The following is a 16,914-nucleotide window of genomic DNA, read 5'->3' as shown; positions in this document are numbered from 1 at the left end:
TATGTCAATGATGCTTTGAATTTTCAGCCGGCTCATATTCTTATTTCACATGGGATTTTAGTGGACGTTTTTCCATCAGACCTGCCTCATATAGACATGGAGGTTAGAATAGATGACAGAGGCTGGAACCCTATTTACGATGCACTGGATTTTATTTTGCATATTTGATAGTGCGCTGGCTTTGAGTATGACAATCCGTTAATTAGCGCGCTCGTTGAATGATGGCGCTTTGAAACGCATACGTTTCACCTCTTTTGGGGTGAGTATACGATAACATTAGAAGACATGGCAAAGCAGTTAGGTTCACCTATTGATGGGGAAATTGCTAGTACTTTGAAATCATGGAGCAAGTTTTACGAAAGAGATATATGACAGTGGTATGAGGAACTTCTTGAAGACGTGCCAGCTGGGCATATTGGGACTAATAAGTTCAACATAAAACTGAAGTGGTTGAGGACTCGACGTCAAGAGATGCCGCTCGATGCAACCAATGATGCCCTGATGCAGTATGTTCGTTGCTACATCATGTATTTGCTAGGCGGTTACTGCCCGAGAATGCTAACAACACGGTGCACGTACGATTCCTTCCAACATGTTGCCAGAGTAGTACGGTTTCATTTGTAAGTCCACAATTGTGCCTGCAACAAGGACAATAATTTAACAACAACAACATCGATTTCTATTAACCTCAAATAACGAAAAGAGAAATATTTACAACATCTCTCGTTTACCTGGAATGAAATTTTGCAAATAAAACGTTAAAATAACCCTACCCTACAGTTGATTATATGAGTCATCCCAATCTCCATAGATTTTTGCAATTGCCTTTTGCTTTGCATTACAAATCTTCTTGTAAGAAACCTTGTACCCATAGGTTGACTCGAGTGAACTTTGCAACACCATTATTTCAATCGTCGCATTAGCTTGAACCATAGAAAATATGTGCTAGCATATCACATTGCTATCAAGTTGGACACGATCTTGCAACATCGAAGTTGCCAGACAACTATATGGTCCTTGGTATTTTCGAAATTTTCAAAATCTCGAAGATCTAATCTTTGCAACCCTTATCATTCATTGACACCAATCCCCAAATTGCTTGCATCTACAAACATACCTAGATTGATTTGACTGCACCACCTTGTATTTTGCACTTCTATGAATATTATAGTTCTTAACAACAAGCTTGATAGTTTTTTTGTAAAGAAACTTCAACCAATCTCAAGCTCCATCTCACTAGACATAGCATAGTTACTTAGTCTGCCATCATCTGTGACCGGGTTCATTGATTAAAGATTTAAAGTCAGAAAGTGACTTGGAGTGCTGCTACAAACTACGCTCGGCGGCATGATACCTACCGGTGGCACATGAAGTGGTAGAACCCTTTCATTATAAAGTGGTTGGATTTCAGGAACAACTTTTGCGTCGTCACTGCCCTCGTCATCTCTACCATCCCCTAAAATATCTTCTTCCTCAAATGACTCTACCAAACAATCAGCCATTCCTTCTAGGGACGCATGCAACGTGGAAGGAGAGGGATATACTTGGTTATTCTTTGTATTTTGTTGTGGCGTGACAAATGCATTAAAACTGTGACTACGAGCTATACTATTTTGTTGCATGGGCATCACTTCATAGGCCCAACATTTCAAATCTCCTCCACATTATTCGAGCTAGAAGAGCTACCATCCACGTCTTGAAGATGGACACAAAGCTTCATCCAATATATGCTTGCAATGCCACGATGCTTGCAATGTACATCATCGACACGTGCTAATCGAATTTAATATGCATCTTCTGATAAACAATTGAATTGGCTAAGGCAACTAGCATCCTGTAAGCCATTCTGGTAATTACCTTTCTCCCAAGAAGACTGGTATTCACTTAAATAAAGTTTTTCAGTTGTTGTAGTGATGTTTGTGGCCGAATCATTATCCAAATGGATCATCACATACGAAAATGATTTCCTCAGACGTCTGTGAAATTTCTCCACTCGAATATATGCATATGCCATAACACACTTATTTGGTTTTGCTAAGAAGAATATATGTTAAGTGGGTATAAAAGGAGGAGGAATAGAGAAATAAGTTGTTTGTATAGGAAAAGCGAGACTCAGAGAAGGAGTAAATCTCAAGTGTGGTTTACATTTGCGCCACAATCAGCTACATTTATGTAGGCCACAATAGTGACTCTATTTCTCATGCGTTGTATAGGAGTTGAAAGCAACCATTTCACGAATGCCATAGCTGAGATGGGATTTTGCGGGCACCACCAATTAAATGGTTGAAGATTTGCAGCTTTACCATTTTGCAGGTGCCACCATGGAAATGAAGTTCCATGTCGTGTGTGCCAGATGCAACTTGGATAAAGGTGACCTCCCCCTCCATTTGCGGGGTGCCTTCCTTGAATTGGAGTGCTATTCCATTTTGCAGGTTCCATTCATGAAATGACTCTGTGCATTTTGGTACCACTTTTCTCCATGTATATTTAGAGATATAATGGATTTTATATATTTATTTAAATAAAAAGCATGATGTTTGCTCAATTTCACGCACATTCTAATGACACTGTCTTTCAATTTCACTGAACCATTTTACTTGCTTTGTTTTTGTGTGCATGCCCCCTATGACACTGATAACGCCCCTATATGGACATATAAAGTAAGATGTTCAGTTAATAATTAATCATATAATTACATATTAATTATTTTAATATTTATAATTTTAAGTTTTTTTTTTTGTAAATTATTAACCATATGTCGTCAAATAAAGTAGTTTCACAAATATTTATGTGACTTGTCACAACCCATATCATAATATTAGTAAGATAGAAAGTATACGTACACTACAAGCATTCTTTTCGCAATGGTTATGAGACCACGTGAGAAAAGTTCTCTATGCTAGGCTAGACAAGGTGGATGATGTCAGGTACGCAAAACAAAAAATTTCGTGAGACCTAATCCAATTGTTGCATCAGAGGTTGTAGGACTGCAAGTCATGTAGAACGATCCAAGCAAAATCGGTAAATGTGAAATTGTGTCAAGTGGAGGGGAAAGGTAGTTGTTACTTGTGATGATGATATTAGAGATGAAACACGATTCCTAAGTTCATGAAAAAGGTTGAGGAGAAACTATGAGAGGATATTGATATGAGATTTATGATAATGGTTATTTCATTGGTAAGAAGACATTCATCATGCGTATTTGATTGTATTTTTTAGGTCTGCCTAATTGATTGTATATATATTAATTATGTGACAGCATGTGCTTCTTAATTTTTGTGAATTGCTTATTAAACTGTTAATTTACTATATTGTATTTATTTGTTCGCTGACAGATTGGAGGAATTTGGAAGTTAAAGAAGAATTGGATCGTAGGACAAATCTTATGTCGAGATGGTATGAGAGTAATTTGGATGATATTGTTATGAACCCCTAGGTGTGTATGGACCTTGAGTAGGTTTAGGATGCTTACGGATTCATGTTTCCTTATTTAGCGTTTATCCTTTTATTTATTTCGTTTAGGGATCTTTGTGGTTTTCACCCTATTGTTTCCAAATATGTTTATATGCAAATTAGGGTAGCCACCGTGGTTGACATAAGATGTGGACTTACGATGAAGAGATGGGCTGGATTCTTTATGGATGCAATGATTCAAGATATTAGATAGAATCCTGTGTATCTCTCATTATCTAACTAGTACTTATTAGTAGTTAATTAATTAAGAGATACAAGACTCTTATTTATGTAGTGTTTAGATTCCTGTTTAGAAGGCCCTTGTGTGGGTCAAAATTCATGATTTATGTAAGACATTATTTTGTTTTTTTTAATATATGACCTTATTACTATAATTTCAACTTGATACTATTTATGTTATGGGAAAGTATGAGGAGCCAATATACTTAATATACAATGTGTATAATGGGATTAAATTGAAATTAAAAATAAATTAGGGTCCATAATTAATTTTCAATTCATATTTAAAATTTAAAAGAAATTAGGATTCCTTCAGTGACGTAAACAAAAAAACGGCATCCCTAATTCTAATTCTCTTTCAACGCCGTTCTCCTTCTTTTTTCCTTTCAGCACCGGCGTCCTCTCTTTTTCCCTCGTGTTGCCATCATCCACCGCACCAAGCCCCCCTCGCATCGCCCTCTTCAATCGCGCCTCAGCAGGTGCGTTTTCCTTCATGTCGCCCTCCACCATGCTACCACGATCCCGGCCATCGTTAGCGCGGCCGTTGAAGCTCGCCACCCTCTGCTGTCCGACGGCCTCCACCCTGCTTGCCACCAGGCTTGTTGCGATCCTGCTCCTCGTGACTGACACCCACCAACACGGTAATCTCCTCTCTACAGTGCTATTTCAATTTTTATGTTTCTCGTGTTATTAATTTTCCAGGTTTGAATAAAAGTGTGTTGGATATTTTGTGGGTTTATTTTCTATGTTTTTGCATTGATTTATACCTTGGTTGTTTGAAATATGCAATGGTTGGATAAGCTGTGAATTGTTGCTTTTTTTGGATGATTGAAATCTGCTGATTGATTAATAGGTTATGTGATAGTGTGATACCATGTGGCCAAATTCTACAAGAAAGCCTGTGACATATTCGACTTTGAGTATAGTCTGTGAGTTATCTAACTATTAGTTGATTTTGTGCATGGGTTTCAATGTTACATTGGTTATGTATAATTTGCTGGTGTTGATTGTGCAGATGTATATTTGGGACTTTTCAGGGCAAACAAATTAGTTATTCATCAATGACAAAGTGACAAATGATTCTCTTTGTCAACTTGGAAAGGAGGTAGATATTGATTTGTCTTTATCCTTTTTATGTTCCTTTTATGCAATTTTTTTGTTAATAAAATTTTAAGTTGGTGTTTCAAGAAGCTGATAGAAACTTGTTGTTAGTAGATAGTTGGATATTCAAGTGAAAAAAACTTGACAAAAAGGAGAAAAAATTAAATTAAATTCAAGAAAAATTTAATGCAGCTACAAGTAAGCACTCATCGGGACATTTCTAATGAGCACGCTAACTGTTTGGAAAAATGCCAAAGAAGAATATATATTTTTTTGTTCATCAATTGTGGCATGAGAATGCTGAAGGCTTAAAGTTTTGAAATTTATGTAGCTTTAAAATACCTATTGTAAACTGGACAGGAATTGATGTTTTATATAAAAATATGGTTGGTTGAGATTTTTATGACAATTCTTGTATAGTTGTATCATGGCGCTTCTCTTCGTCCCTCTCTTGGACTACAAAAAGTCAGTATAAAGCTATTGTTCTACTCTATAGAGTATGTTTGTTTGACACCTAGGATTCAAATGTTCTTTGATTTTGGGCCTGGCTGTTTAATGTGATTGATATTAGATTTTAATTACTGTAACTGCTATGAATTGCTAGATAGACATCATCATCCTCATTTACAGTATTTAGTTCTAGCCTTGCTGCCCCATAATATCTAATAGATACTTTATATTCTAGTTTTGCAGTTTCCAGAGCATGAGTGTATGCATTATGTAAGATGTTCTGTAATTTGAGATTCTCAATTTTTGATACCATCTCCTCAGCTAAAGTTCGTTGGCCATGACCCAAATTACAGTTTATCAATATTATATTAGTGTGATCTGAAACTTCTCTGAATGCATCTATAGCATCTACAAAGGCCAGTTCAGCCTTGATCAACTCTTTATTTTCTATTATAATTGTCCCCAATTCATTACAAACCCATCCTTTCTTTTTAACAAGTGATTCTAATTCAGATAAACCAGATGGAAGTTTAAGCAATGTTTTTCTAGCTTTTTCATAGCATTTTAAAGCAGCTAATAGATTGTGCTCAACATCTCCAAGTACAGGTCTACTTAGATAATCAAAGATACCACCATTTTTAACTATACGTGTTACCTTTGAACTTAATTCAGTTTGTGATGGAGCATTGGAACCGGAATTGTCGGGCTCTGAAGATCCCTCATGTGTTCTGGAGTTCATAGCTGCCAAGGATTCAACTTCAATAACGCTACCATCAAGAGCATCTATCAAGTTTCCACCATAATTACTGTGCTCAAAATGTTCAAAATCTTTTTTATTCTCATTAAGAATGAGCTCATCTCCAGGATCTTTTGGATGCAAATAATTGGTATTTTTAGTAAACCATTGTTTACCGTAGTTTCTCCCATAAGTCATCAGGCTCATATCTGCACTACTACTGCTTGCACTGCTTCCACTACTAGCTCTGTCACTTTAGCAACTACAATTTACCAAGGAACATGAACTACAATTCTGGTTCAACTGCACCAGCTTCTTCTTCAGCCTTTTAACTTCCTTAGCAATCTCAGATGACATTTTCAATTCACTGTTTGCAGGTTTTTTCTCATCTTGTACTGAAATTTCATTACTCTTTATCCTATGGAACTGGACGTAAACATCTCCGACCAGCCCCCATGCCTTGGACCAGAAAAAGTAAGTAGAAGACTTCCTCTCAACAGTGAGATACCCATTAACTGTCTCATCTTTTACACGACTATCATTTATATCATAGCATTTTCTCTGCAAGGATGAGCTACTAACCATAGAAGAAATGAAAGTTCAATTCCTAATTTTGTGATTGTTATTAGCTTTTTGAAACCCAAAAATAGTTATAGCTCACCATAATGTAGCTTCATTTGAAATTGGGTGTAGGGTTCAAGTACTATATGCAGTACTTATTTTTATGGACAAAGCGGATGTTTATCTGCTTTATACCATTGCTTTGTTACTTGATTTGCTGGATTGTGCATGCACATGCTCAGTAGTTTTCTTTTAATATGTGGTTTAGATTGGATTTTGTTTAATTTTGGTTGAATTGAACCTGAATCTGAGTTAAGCCATTTAAACATGGTGCACGGGTGGCATCTTGGTCAATTTGTTAGTTGCTAATGAAGAACCAATGAGAATGTTTATTTTTCTATGTATACGGATGGTTATTTCATATGAGAAGAAGATGTTTAAGTGCTTCGATTTTACTTATTCTGTCCTTATATTATGTAATAACTGCCTATCTCTTTGTATCTAATGCACTTACACTTATAATGTTACTTAGGACTATAGGATGCTCTAGTTATTATTTATTAACTATAAGATTTCTAGTTTAGGATGAGAACATGATTTTTGTTTTCAAATCATTGTAGATTTATTATGGGATGTTGTGCAATGCTTGCTTTACTAAAAAACCTTTTTGTCTTCTCTCTTCACTATTTTATTTATCAGATTTTAAGTTTGATTACTATTTGAAAGTGGTAGAAGAGATTTATCTATCTTCATTCTTCACCAGAATTAAGTCTTATTTTCTTTTTTTTTAATTAAAAAAGTGCTTAGTTTCAGTTTTGTTTGCTTATTGTTCAAATTGTCTTAGTACTTGACTCCTTATATCATTGTTTACACCACAATTTTTTTTTAATAGAGTTGATAAAATGAAGCATGGATTCAGCATAAAAGTACCTAGACCAGCTGCATAATCAAATGTAGAAACAAATACTGTTGTAGGTTTGGGAAGATGAATTTTGTGCCTTTCTTGTAAATACTCAGCAACATTATTTGGTATCAAATCATTCAACTAGCCTGAAAATGCTTACAAGACTACATATATATGTTTGTTAGAAAGTTGCACGAGGAGTTCTGAGATTGATAATGTTAAGAAGTTTTAGGAATAGTTCTTGATTGAGTAGAAAGGTTTGCATCTAGTATAGAATTTGATGTGTAAAAATTTAATTTATTCTTATGAGTTTATAATAGTAAATTTGTAATAAATTATGGAAGTTATATTTTAATATGATCAGCATTTTTGAAAGATTATTGTGAATTATTTTATCTTAGGTGCATGCATTAGTGACATGATTTTGAAGTGTCATGTGAAGTGCAGTGTTAGAGGGGCATGACATATATACCTTATTGTTGTAACTTGTAAAGTACATCTAAGCGGATTATAGATGTAGGAGTCAATGTGAAAGAGCTGAGGTTAGTACTTAGTAGTCCTATAATCAAATTATATGGTATTCAGTTCAATAATTAATTAATTACTCTAATTATTATGGCATAATCAGTGAAACAAAAAATTGAGACTTGGTGGGACTGGGAGTAAGGTGGTACTGCAGGATGCAGAATTTCTAAGAGCCAATGATCGGTGAATATTTGGTCATGATGCTACTATTCTCTTTACTTTCTCAGTACTATAATATACAGTAGCACCAATCGAATCTCCTTCTCCTTTTCTAAGTTTTCTTATAATCCTAGTATTTTATACTAACTTCAATTCATAAACTAACCGAATCTCCTCCTTTTCTAAGTTTTCTTATAATCCTAGTATTTTATACTAACTTCAATTCATAAACTTATTTTCCATCATCTGAGGATGTTCATTTTACTATGTATGTGGATGATTGTTTCATATGAGAAATGGATGCAAAATCTAGCAACTCAAACAAAATACCAATATAATTAAAATAAACATCTACTTTTCTTGTTAGATCCAGCCTAATCAAATAAACATCTACTTTATTGTAAAAAATAACCATCCACACACCTAGTGAATTGAACATCTGACGTATTTTAATTGTATTTACTTAAATTTAATCCAATCAAATAAACATCCACGTAAGAATAAAAATAACCATCTTCATACCTACTGAATTGAACATCCAGAATATTATAATTGTATTTACTTAAAATTCAATTCAATCAACTAAACATCCACTTAAAAATGAAAATAAGCATTTGTATATCTAATAAATGAACATCTAGCATATTATGAATTGACCACAATTTTTAATATGTACATTAAATTTCTCATTCATAGATTTAGAATAATTGTTGCATGTTTTCTCTCATAGAAGCATTCCCGTTTTAAGAACATTCATGAATATAAGAGACACTGCAATAAGTAACAAATGTGTAGTTAATTCGTCATTAACCAAAATCATTCACTAGTTTCATTTCTAATAGTCTTTTGAATTAAATTGTGTTGCAGTGTCAATAGATGTTGTTGCTTCATCTAGAACCAAAATCCTTCTATTCTTCAATAGCAGCCTAGCAAGACAAACAAGTTGCATTTGTCCAACGCTCCAATTTTTTCTTTTCTCTATTCTCAACCACTGTAACATTGCACAAATTTAACCAAATGTCAAATAGATAGAATTAAACATAATAAGCACAAAGATAATTTTAAGGCTTGTCACAGTTATACTCCTAAATGGTGTAATGTATTCCTTTTATTTTCTTTAAAAAAATGTCTAACCTAGTGCATCAAGAAGTCTTGAATCCTGCCTTACAATTTCCACAATATAGCACTTCTTGAGAACCTAAAGAGCAAAATTGAGGACCATATAGACACAGGCTGATTTAAGTGAAACTTTAAAAAGTTTCGGTGACTGATCTAAGGAATTTAAAAACAAAAAAACAGCACCATGTTGCTCGAGTAAATCTGTGCTTTTGTATTTAACATACACAAAATTCATACAGTACCTGATTCAAACATATCAACAAGATAGCAAAGACAAATAGCATTCGCTATTATAACGAAAATCAATCATCCGGATAATTAGTAAAGTAACCATTCATTTTATGTCAAATACAGATCGACTATGATCAACTAATTTAAGTGACGTTACATTCAAAAGACCAAATGGTCAGCCAAAACTGTTGTACTAATTAAATCAAAATTCTGCAAAATTTTGCACACTTGAATAAAAACCAATGCAACCATAATCAGCAACAACTTGTACAATTCGTTTTAACATATTATACACGTTCCGGTACAGTAAAGTTGCAACAATTAATTTTTTTACTATGAATAATCAAACACCTCAACAAAATTCATTGCATGTAAAACTAGTAGCAATAGAAACAGTTATAATCACATAAAAAAATCAACCCACTAACCTCCAGTTGTTTATGGACGACGTTTGGCGTTCTGGGGCTGTAACAGTGACACCCGCAACGGGAAACAGGGGGCGACCACACTGAGTTCTTCCGGCGACGGAAGAGGAGCGCTCTGGAGGGTGAAACGCGTGGTCTGGTCGCCACTGAAGAAGGGTGCGTCGCGGTGGTCTGGTGCGGCGCCGTTGGGGGTGACCCGTGGTGTTTCTGTTTAACGCTGATGGAGGGTGAGCTGCGGGGGTCCTGTACAGCGCTGATGGACGGCGAGTCTTGGGGGTCTAGTTGGCACTATTGGAGGATGAGTCGCGTGAGACAGGTATGGGCCGATGGAGATGCGGCAGCGGGATGGTCAGGGGCGGTGAGAGTTTGGTGAAAAGGGTTGCCGTTAGGGAAGAGCAATAGGATTGGGGGTAAATTTGATTAGGATTTGGATGGTTATGGTTAAAATAAAATTTAATGGGTTATTTGAAATTAGGTTAAAATGTGGGTTGATTGTTATTTTTAATTTATATTGGGGTAAATAAATAGTCCATTGTAGACATTGTAGAGATATTCCATTGTCTCCCTAGCGGGACTCTTATGTTATATGTAAATAAGTTGTATTTAGACTTATTGTTAGTGAGGAAACTGTATAAATTAACGTCTGTTACGAGAGAGGACGATAAGGTTTTTCTTGGCTTATATTTTCGTATAAAATCTATACTATATTATAATATTGGTTTCTCTTAGAAAATATGCAAAAATAGTAATATCTTGACCGAGAGTTGGACTTAACTTAAGTATATCAGACTCTATAATTAGGATAATATACTTTTATCCCTATTCATGTTTACATATATGACCCTACCATAAACTACCACATAATGATGATGTGGCCATCTCATGTACTTTCACATGCATGCTATCTCCTGGAAGATGTGGTAGTGAATATATGGTTTGTTGATGTGTCACTCAACCAATTCTTTTGTTCTTAGATTTTTTGACATCTTAATTCTATTTTCACACCTATTTACCAGAATTTAGCTTCAAAAAAGCCTTCATGACATGTTTTTTATTCTATCATTAAACCTACTATTATTCTGACAATTTATTTGTCATTAACATCACAAATCTATTAGTAGTTTTGTAATTTTGTCTCCTCACTAAACTTGCAAGTTTTGTCGATCCCTCTGAATTTACGCAATGCGTCTTAAGTTTTGGCAATTTCGTATATGTATGTCATATGTTTCAACAATTGTTTGGGATGTCTGACAATTTTGTTTACTTATTACTATTTTAATGGTTTTTCTTTCATATTTTATTACACAACTTTTAGTAAGTTATAAACTCATGTTACTACTTAAGCATGTGGGAGGATGTTTTATTTTTTATATAAATAAATAAATTAAATATTTTATTACTGATATATGTAATTTGGAGAGTATTTATATATATTTTTAAATCGTATTACATATTTGTGTATAGTATAAACGAGATAAGTATAAACATATCTTATTTATAATATAAACGTAATAAATAATATTTTAATTAACTAGACCTCATTTGCAAATGAGATATGAAAAGTTCACAAAAAATATCTCTTTACAGTTACAATGGAAAAAAATAGTGTTTATAGTATAATTTGGATTGCTTTAAAAAAATAAAATCGATATAATTTATTATGATTTAAATTATATCGATCTAATTTTATTTTTCAATCTAGTCAAATTTATTTTAAACGATTGTTATATATCAATTTAAACCTAGAATAAAAGAAAAATTCCTAATTAGATTTGGGGTCCATTAGCAACCGCTGAAGACATGTTGCTAATGATCCTTCTTGCTAATCCATCCACTTCTTGGGGAGTCCTGAAACCTGGTTGAAGACGTGCTCATTGCGAGATCTCCATATGCTCCAACAATAAATCTCCAACGACATTAGACTTCGCTCTTTATTGGGATAATGCTTTATTTGTCTGAGCTTTTGAGAGTCTGCTGTCTCTCTCTTTCTATTCTCTTTTAGTCACATTTGGACATTTGTATTCTTTTTTCGAAAGGAATAAAGCATTTTTTCTTTGAAAAAAAAATTTGAACCTAGAATAAAAAATGATTGTTATATATCGATTTCAAACTATTGTTATATATCAAATTTAAATTGATTTAGTGTTAATCTAATTGTAAAAAGGTAATTCACCGCTCCTGATAAACCTATATTTTATGATATGTATTGTGCTCAATTTAGGTGATTTATTTAATCCTTCACTCACTTATTCATGTAAATTGTATGGTGTTACTTTCCCTTCCTTATTATGTGATATATGTGAAATACATGTTTCCTATACTTTAAAATTATTTATTTTAATTACCCTTTATTACCATTCGATACCGTGATTTGTGTGTTGAGAAGTTTCAGATCTTCTAAGGCAGGAATGACTTAAAGGATGGAAAGGAAACATACAAAAATGGAAGGAAAGCACAAAATAGAGTTTTTGAAGAAACTGGCAGCGACGCGAACGCATGGACGATGTGTGCAAAAAGACAGCGACGCGAACACGTGACTGACGCAGACGCGCGCCTTAAGCAGAACACAGATGACGCAGACGCATGACCGAAGCGAACGCGTGACAAGGAAAACTCCAGATGACGCGACCGCGTGACCCACGCGGACGCGTGACAGACGCCACGCACCAAAAATTATAGAAAACGCTCCCAGCGATTTCTGAAGCCCTTTTTGGCCTAGATCCAATTCCAGAAGGCACAGATTAGAGGTTATAAAGTGGGAGAATGCATCCATTCAAGGGGAGCTCTCCAATTATTCACTTTTCATAGTTTAGATGTAGTTTTTAGAGGGAGAGGTTCTCTCCTCTCTCTTAGGTTTTAGGATTAGGATTTCTTATTATTTCAATTTAGTATTCCAACTCTTTGTCAGGTTCAACATTCCTTTACTTTATATTTCCCTTTTACTTTTAGATATTTTAATGCTTTCCTTTAATTACTTTTGTTGCCAAATTGGCTTATGAACCATTCATGTTTAGATTTGATTTTCTATTTAATATAATTTGAGGTATTTCAGAATTATGATTGCTTTCCTTTATTTACATTAATAATTTGCATGTTCTTCCTCTTGGTTTTGGTTGATTAATTGGCAACTCTTGAGTTATCAAACTCAACGTGATTGATAATTGTTGTCTTTGCTAATTGAATTGAACTTCAATAAACTCCAGTCCTTTCTTAGGAATTGACTAGGACCTGAGGATCAAACTAATTAGTCACTTGATCTTCCTTTACTTTAGTAAAGGCTAACTAAGTGGGATTAAAACTCAATTCTCATCACCATTGATAAGAATAACTAGGATATGACTTCCAAATTCTCATACCTTGCCAAGAGTTTATTTTACAGTTATTTATTTATTTTATTTGTCATTTAAATTATTTGTTCCTTACCTTCAAAACCCCAATTTACAAGACTCATAACCAATAATAAGAACATACCTCCCTGCAGTTCCTTGAGAAGACGACCTGAGGTTTAAATACTTCGGTTATCAATTTATTTAGGGGTTTGTTACTTGTGACAACCAAAACGTTTGTAAGAAAGAATTTTTGTTGGTTTAAAAGCTATACCTACAACGAAAATTTATCTGCGAATTTCTAGACCACGTAAAAATTCTCTCTTCAGCTTCCAACTGTTGGCACCTAAAATTAGGGGTAGAATTAATAAAAACTTCCAAATTCGATAATCTACTACTTCCAACATGTACATTTTCAAATCAAGCATTGCAAAATCTCTTCCCTTTTTACTGATTCACTTTTTTTATTTTAAAAATTTATAATTTAAATAAACATGTCATCACAATCTTATCCCTTTTACAAGACTTGCAAAATTAAAGGCGAGGAAAACATAAATACTAAAATAATACAAAAATATCGTCTGACAGAGAAATAAATAATATCTTCTGAACTTCATCGTCTGTAACCTGAAAAGAGAAGATCTGTAGGGGAATGAGAACATCATCCTCGAAAGGGTTCTCACTATAGGGTTGCAGAATTACTATAATAGGATACGCAAGATAAGATCGTTATAGTGATTAATATAACTGCCTTATGCATCTTTTCGAAAGCAAAGGTTTACTATAAAATAATAATCTGAAATCTTTTCTGAAAGAGAAACTGTTCATTTCTTAAAAATTCAAAAGCCTTTCAAAAGGTTTATCTATGCTGAACTAAATTAGTTTTTCATACTTTTCCAAACCAGAAACACAACTGAAACCAACCATCGGCCCATCTCATAATCAACCACGGCCCTAGGCCCAAACAATCCAACAGTAGCCAATCCACCACAATCCAGCAGAGTTTCAGTCGCAAACACAAGTAGGAAGCTCAAGCACAAACAAGCAGTTACATCAAGTAGAGCAATTAGCAATTAAACACAATTAATCACATAGGCAAACCAAGTACAATATGCACACCCAAACAATGTCACATAGATGCAAATGATAAATGCTTGTCCTAGTGGCTAATGATATCATCTGTCGGTTATAAAGCCAACCCGACAAGTCCTGGTAGCTAACCATTGGACTGTCCCTCTGTCGTGCATCCCTAACTCGAGTTATTCACAATCATAATCATAATTCACATCCAACACCCTCACTGGTGTATATTCACGGGGGCGAGCTCATTCGGAACTTTCACAGTGTCTGGCACACTTACGACATAGGGTCAGCAGAGTATCGAGTCTCAACCTGGAGCACGTGGTGGCTAGCCACTGTTTCTACCCAGGGAAACTCGTATCTCAGATAAGTGGAAGTGCAACAATCACAATCTCAATAACTCAGCATATATGCATTTATTCTCAGTCATAAATCAATATTCATCTCAGCCATCCGGCTTAAATTCATGATCCATAGTCAGCCATCCGGCTCATAACATATTCCGCAATCAACCATAATTCATTATCATACACAGGCATTCTGGCTCATAACAAAATAGCACTTCCACCATTCAACATCATCAAATTCATAAAATCATCATTCAGGCCATAAATCACTTTTTCTCAATTCACTTTACTTTGAAATCAAAATCAATTCTTTTCTGCCTTGGCTTTAAAGTTCCCATTTCTCAAATCATCTCAGGCTCATAAGCCACTTTTACTCAAAATAGGTTCCCTTTTTAAAACAAAGCCACCCTCGGCATCCTCTTTCCAAAACTTCCAAAACCAGGCCAAATTAAAATCTCCTTTGAAGGGTTCAAAGTCTTTCATCCTAATATAGGATTCGGTAATGAAATTTCTCAACCAAGTCTCAAGACTTTAGGGGAGAATAACATAACTCATTTCTTCGAATTCATTTAAAATCTGTAAAGTCATAAGTTCTTAATTCGAGTGATAAAAGTAGAATCTAAACCAAGCCGAGTCGTGTAGTCACTTACTCCAACCACATTTTCAAAACCATTTCGTTCACTTGAACCAAAAACCAATTTCGACCCCCTTGATAAAATCTGAAGCGTTTCCAACGGCTCGAAAAATCGTTTTTGTTTTGCTAAGCCAGAATTCAAAGGATACTTTAAAACTTATCTAAAATGTCAAAAATGAGATTTGTCAATCGAAACCCAGATTCTTTTAAAGTCACGAAAACTCTTCCAAGTGACAATCTTTAAGTTAAATAAAGAAAAACATAACCATTTTCACATTTAAAATAGCCTTAACGCATAATTCTCTTTCGAATGACTTGCATCCAAAGACATATTATTTTTCTTAGGAAATAAGGAGAAGTCATAATTCTCTTTTCAAAGCGTAGCTTTATCGCTTTCATAATTGATCCAAGTGAAGACAATAAAAGTCTTAAATTCACAATCCTCCAAATAACATTTCAATTAAAGACTCGGATTTTATAGGAATTTCGGTAGCATCTCCCCAAAAACTTGGACTTTGCCACCCTTTCTGGGTCCCAACCAAACCATTCCGCAACCCCCTTCAAGGGGTCCAAAACCAAATCAATTCAAAATCAAGTTGTTTCCAAAGATACATCGTGTTCAGGTTTCAAGAACACCAAATCAAATTCAAATCAATTCTTAACAGAATAAACTCGATTTCAAGCTTTTATAAATTAACTTTAAAGAAGCATTTCAAGAACTGTCCATTTCACAAAACTGAACAACAACCCAGCCAATCAAGCATTCATATTAAACCAAGATAATCAACAATTACATAAGACTTATACAATCACTCAAAGATACATTTTCTCATGTCAATATCCATATATAATAATTCTAATTCATAAAATGTGGTTTTCTGAAAAGGCCCCTACCTCAATACGCAAAACCACAGCCCAAACGCCTCAGAGAGTTCTTTTCGCCTCAACCCGTATTGACGGCAACCAACCACTTGGCTCCACTTGCCCTCTCAAAAGCAGAAACAGCTCCAAACGCCACCAGTAAACTCGGATTCTAACTCCTAGAACCATTAACATTGCAATTACTTTATTACTTGGAATAGAATACTAATGCAGGGCTTTCGAAACAGAAATTACTTTCTGAAAACAAAGTGAAGCAGTCGCAACTCCGAATCGACCCGGCAGTAGCTCCGCCAATAACCTCAAGTGACAGCGGCGATGTAAAGGCCCAATGACGGCGACTGTAACAATCACATAGCTTCAAAAACCTTCCCGGAACCCAAATTAACAGAAACCAAACTTAAAACTCTTACCGGCGGTGGAACTCGGCCGCGGTAGTGGCGTTTCCCAGTGCCAAAGGTGCGGCGGCGCGGCTGATTTCTCCTTCAGGAATGGCTGTGACAGAACCAGCGTCTCCTTCCACCGTTCACAATCCCAGCGGCAGCCACAGTGGTGGTTCTGGGCAGCTCTGGTGACAGTGGGCTCCGACAACTCACAGAACCCAGAGGCAGAGGCGGACAACAACTTCGATGGTCTTCTCTGGCAACTCTGGTGAGCTTCCTCAACGACAGTGGTGGCAGGAGCTTCGGTGGTGCTAACCGAGGCTTGGCGGCAGTAGGAACGGCGGCAGTCGAAGTTCAATAG

The 16,914-nt window shown here is 35.2% G+C and overlaps 1 long non-coding RNA gene across 1 annotated transcript in view; it reads right to left on the bottom strand.

The window, feature by feature from the left end:
- LOC110266611 overlaps positions 16,547-16,914 on the bottom strand; it is a 14,594-nt gene continuing 14,226 nt past the window's right edge. Inside the window, exon 3 of the long non-coding RNA XR_002354181.1 lies at positions 16,547-16,736. This is a non-coding gene — a long non-coding RNA (uncharacterized LOC110266611). The remainder of the gene's footprint in view (positions 16,737-16,914) is intronic.

The sequence above is a fragment of the Arachis ipaensis genome, chromosome B01 (genome assembly GCF_000816755.2).
Source record: "Arachis ipaensis cultivar K30076 chromosome B01, Araip1.1, whole genome shotgun sequence".
Lineage (NCBI taxonomy): Eukaryota > Viridiplantae > Streptophyta > Magnoliopsida > Fabales > Fabaceae > Arachis > Arachis ipaensis.
This window is presented reverse-complemented; position numbering and strand designations above follow the sequence as displayed.